The sequence below is a fragment of the Aptenodytes forsteri genome, unplaced genomic scaffold, assembly GCF_000699145.1.
Source record: "Aptenodytes forsteri isolate BGI_AS27 unplaced genomic scaffold, ASM69914v1 Scaffold213, whole genome shotgun sequence".
In the NCBI taxonomy this organism is placed as follows: Eukaryota; Metazoa; Chordata; class Aves; order Sphenisciformes; family Spheniscidae; genus Aptenodytes; species Aptenodytes forsteri.
In genome coordinates this window covers 1,527,698-1,532,762 of record NW_008795522.1, presented here as the reverse complement: position 1 = coordinate 1,532,762, position 5,065 = coordinate 1,527,698, and positions in this window count along the sequence as shown.

The window sequence follows — 5,065 nt, the reverse complement described above, 5'->3', positions numbered from 1 at the left end:
GGTGACACCCCCGGGTTGTTTGGTTTTTAAACAAGAGGGTGGCTGTTCCCGCTGTAGGAACGGGGAAGCCGCTGCGGTGGCTGCCTGGAACCAGAGACAGCAGGCGGCCAGCAGGCTGGGCATGCCAGGGAGCACCCCCAGGGCACGGGGGTAACCACCCTGGGGCATGCCACATGCCTCTGCCTGCCCGTGCTCATCTTCCCCTTTCCCTGTGGTCAGCACTGCATTCAAGCTTCTGTATCCCACCTATGCCTTGCCTCCAGCCAGAGCTCCTAGGGGTCTGTACTAGGAGATCCTCTGGTTGCCTCCCTGGCATGCCAGAACATTCAGGATGGGGCTGGAGGGTTCAGGCTCCCCAAACATTTGGCTCCTGGTTGCCCCCATGGTGATTCAGCACCAGGCATTTTCCCCGCATTCTGGGAGCAAAGCAGAAGCTGCCCTGTCACCCATGGGGAGGGATCGCACCAGCCCCATCCGTCCTCTGCTGTGCTTGCTGCTTCTCTGGGACCAGGGCTCCGCATGCAGCTTGGCCGTGCTGCACATGTGTGGCTCCTGCTGGCCACATCGGTTGGTCCCCGCTCCTCAGGAACAGACTTGGGGACCTGCTCCCAGCCCAAAGCTTTATTCTAACCCAGGTCTGACAAAGCTGCATCTCTGCATCCCCCCCCAGCTCGTGTTCCCTGTGCAGATGCTTCCCATCCTGCAGAAAATGCCAGATCCCGGACTGCCCAGATCAGGATAGATGTTCAGCCCCTGGCCTCTGGCATCCTCAAAAGGGTGGCACTGGTGGGTCTTCTTGGGTGCATGTCTCCCAGCTTCCTCCCTTCCCTCCCTCCACCACTGCCACCAAAAATCCCAATCCTGTTTCACTGTGAAACAAAAAGAAATGCTCATTGCATTCTTGTTTCCTGGCCAACTCTACCCTTTGTTATCCACCAAACACGGCACGGAGCCTGGCACTGCACCAGCTTGCAAACGGAGTCACTGGGCAGAGAGCACAAGCTGGAAAGTCCAGGAATGAGAGAGCATGAACTGAAGGTCCCGACCGAGCTCACGGCATCAGTGGCAGGTTGGCAGATGCCAAAGAGACTGCCCAGGGTTACTGCAGCCCAGCTCCCATCACACATACATTTCACTTCAACAGACCAACTGCTCCTGAGATCTCCTACTTTCTCATGGGTGATCACGCACCTCTAGCTCTTCTCCCTGCTTCCTGCTGAGCAGACCATGCGGAAACAAACCCAGAAGCCCTCTGTCAAACCATCAGGATGTGCGGTCCCGAAAGCCCTGTGTCCTGGAAAGGCTTCCTTCAGGCTTGGTGATGAGAGCACCTGGGGATGGGGACACTAGCAGACACTGCAGCTGTGGGATGTGGGGGACAGAGCTGTGTTAACTCATGGGCTGCAGCTCCCAGCTGGTACTTATTTTCCGCCAGCTTGTGCAGATTCTTTTCACAGTGAGATCTCCAGTAGCCCTGATCTCCTCCATTCATTGCTCACCTTCCCACCCAGCTGTGGCCATGTGCTCACCTTTAGGTTTTCAGCTGAGAATCCAGGTAGTAAATTAAGGTGTTTGAGCCCACCAAACTATTTTGGGTACATTCTGGTCCAGTTCAGCAAGGCACTGGTCATTGAGCTACTCTTTGAAAGCCACCATTTTGAAAGCCAGTGTGTCCAGGACACTCCTCCTGGCCTGACCTGCCTTGCTGCAGCATGGAGGTGTATGAGCAAGGCTGTCCCAGCTCCCTGCCTTCGCCTGTTGAAGCACCCCTGCACCCCGTGATAGAGCACATGAACACATGCAGTCAGAGAGGAAGGAAGAGGGGAATGAGGTGGTGGAGAGGGAAGGAAGACGAGGAGCATTGGTATCCAAAACGCCTGAGAGACGATGCAAGGGAGTGGTGGGAGCTGGAAGACAGAAGCTGACCACGCCGCTGCAATGCCACATTCCTGGGTGCCTGAGGAAGCCAGACACATGGGGAACCATTTGCTGAGCATTTTGTGCATATTGTGTGCATCAGGCCTGGATGGAGAGTGCTGTCTCTCTCTGGGTGCTCCAAGAAGAGCTCTGGGGCGTTCCTGGCCTCCAGCACCAGGTATGGCATGAGGGCTGCCAATGGCCAGTGATGTTACGAGAACACCTTGGGGGGGACATGGAAACCATCACACAGTCAGCATGTCACTCCGCAGTGGGCCAGGGAGGTCAGGACTGCCACGGCAATGGACAGGAGCGTCACACCCCTCCTGTGTCTATTTCTGGCATGGCTCAAGGGGTTGGTGAGCAGAGATGGAAGACATGTATAATGAAATGTCCAGCCTGCTGTACCATATGGTATGGTATGGTATGGTATGGTATGGTATGGTATGGTATGGTATGGTATTTGCCGGATTTCCCTGCCTGCTGGCCCCTGAAGTTGATGGCTGGGCCAGTGGGGGGACATCCCCCAGCTCAACCTCTTCCAAAACTCCTAGAACAGTACAGGACCAGAGAGCATAGCTGTGCCGCAGGGCAGGGTGACCCCGCCAGCCCAAGTAATATACCCTGTCACTGGTCACGAACATGAGAAATTTCAAGCTGCCTGGTGTGTCCATACCGCAAAGACAGGGATGGCGTTGTCTTTGATGGTGTGCCCTGCTGAACTGTGGGCACACCTGCTGAGCACGAGACCTGCTCTTGCGTCAGCTCTGCTCTCCTCCAGAGCCCCAGGGCAAAGGTCTGTTTGGGGTGGAGGTGGCAGAGCTCCCTCCATCTCCAAAAGATGGGGTGAGCCAGGGAAATGAAGATCTTGGCTGAGATGAGCTGAGGATCTAGTCCTGGTCGTCCCAACACAAAGTCTTTGAGGATGTTCCTTCACGTTGATGTGGCTGGGGGGCAAATCCCCTTGACTGGGCTTTCTTCATTCAGGGGACTGACCCCTAGGGCGGCAGGGTCTTTGCTGTCACAACATGTCCCAGGGCAAGGTGACCCCCATTTGCTGGCAACCTCTGGTGGCCACAGTGTCCAGGCCACAGATGCCAGTCTCAGCTGGGGTGCATCCAGCTGGCCAAGGTGCTGTCATCACGGAGTAACGTGGTGGCAGCTCCTGTGGGACCTTCAGGCTCTCCAGAGAGCTGGCGCTCCTCTAGTTTTTGCCTTCAGGACTGCAGGCGAGCAAGTCCAGGCCTGAGCCTGCTTTCAGGCGAAGGGTGGGTCCTACAAGAGGATCTCATTGCTCCAGGCCTTTCTAAAATGAGCTGAGTTTCAGAGCATGCTTTGTGGGAGCCACCTCCACCACTGCCATTACATAAGACATGTTTTAGGGGGTCAGCAGGCTGAACTGATAAGCCCAGTGCCTGAGCCATAGGGAGGTGCTGCTGAGCTTGAGGGGGGATGGGGACTTTGGGACCAGGTCCTGTGGGATGACACCATAGAGCACGTTCACCAGCTGAACTGTCCCAATGAGATCTGCATGCCCCAGCGCTGTACCCCACCAGGACAATCTCTGCACCTGCCCTAAGGACAGCCTCTGCGTTAGTGGCACCAAGCCCAGTGCCTGAGCCATAGGGAGGTGCTGCTGAGCTTGAGGGGGGATGGGGACTTTGGGACCAGGTCCTGTGGGATGACACCATAGAGCACGTTCACCAGCTGAACTGTCCCAATGAGATCTGCATGCCCCAGCGCTGTACCCCACCAGGACAATCTCTGCACCTGCCCTAAGGACAGCCTCTGCGTTAGTGGCACCAAGCGCTTTCTGGTGCATGAGCAACATCTGATACAGTGGCCGCAGCGTGGCCAGTGCCGATCAGGTGATCTACACAGGCTTCCAGATGTGGAGACGCCAGAGCTGTTGGGTGTCCCAGATTTCTTCCCTGTAAATTCCCAGTGTACCCAGCTGAGCTCAGCAAGACCTGGCTCTGTCTGGCACCAAGCTCCAACTGGTGCTGGCCTTGTCAGGAGCCAGGGTCAGAGCGGGCAGCAGGTCCACCAGGATGGACAGAAAGTGTCTGGCCCCAAGTCAGCTTCTGCCAGTGGCCAGAATGGTTTGGGTAGGATCTATAGGGGCAGATGGGCATTGACGTCCCCGGGGCATGCAGGGGAAGCCCTTCATCTTCCCCACCCCAACAGGGTGGTGGGACCCAAGTGCAGGAGACCCTGCTCCAGCCATGGGACTGGGAGGGATGGGGTCCCAGGATGTGCCTCAAGGGGTTCTTTGAGCACAGCAGGAGAGGAGATGGGCACACGGAGGGGCTGAGTGTCTGTGGGCTGCAGTCCCCTCTCCTTGGGCACACTCCAGCCCTGAGGCTTTCCAAGGTCCCTGGTGCTGGGAGCCCTTCCCGAGCCATCCCAGGGAGCAGGTCCCAAGGGTCGCTCTAGCTGCAGGCAGGTCCCCAGCCTTTGTGCTGAGACCCATCCCTCCCGCATCCTCCCTTCCCAGAAGTGACGGTGGCAGGCGATGGCAGGCGGCCAGCCCCACCTGTCTGACAGGTAGAGCAAGGGTGGGGACAGCTGCTGGCACCCGCTGCCTGCACACCTGCCCCAACCCGCCAGGGCCCTGCCAGGGATCGCCCCACTGCAGCGGGCAGGAGGAGCGGTGCCCCTGGCCAGCAGTGCCACCCTGCAGGGACAGCACAGCTCTGCCCCTGGCACAGAGGGAGACCGGGAGGCAACACACTGCTGGGTGGGGATATCCTGCACCATGGCACGTTACCCACAAGCGCACTCAGTTGCACATGTGTGACTGCACACGCAGTGGGTTACACAGCGACAGACACACGTGCAGACATACGGTTACGGATGCATATGGATGCGTGCAGAGTGTGTTACGCTGGTAAACAGTCACAAGTGCAGATACACAACAGATGCATGCACAGCGTGACGGTTGCGGACACAGTTACACACAGATCCGCACAATGTGTTGCATGCACACAGGTACACGCACAGTGTGTGAGCTGCTGGCGTACACACAGCCAACACACAGAGTTACACACTGCATTACTCAGGCATGTAAGCAGTTACACACATGATCACTCACATGAAGTTATCCACACAAGCCCCCACACAACTCCTCACCCGTGGACACACACCC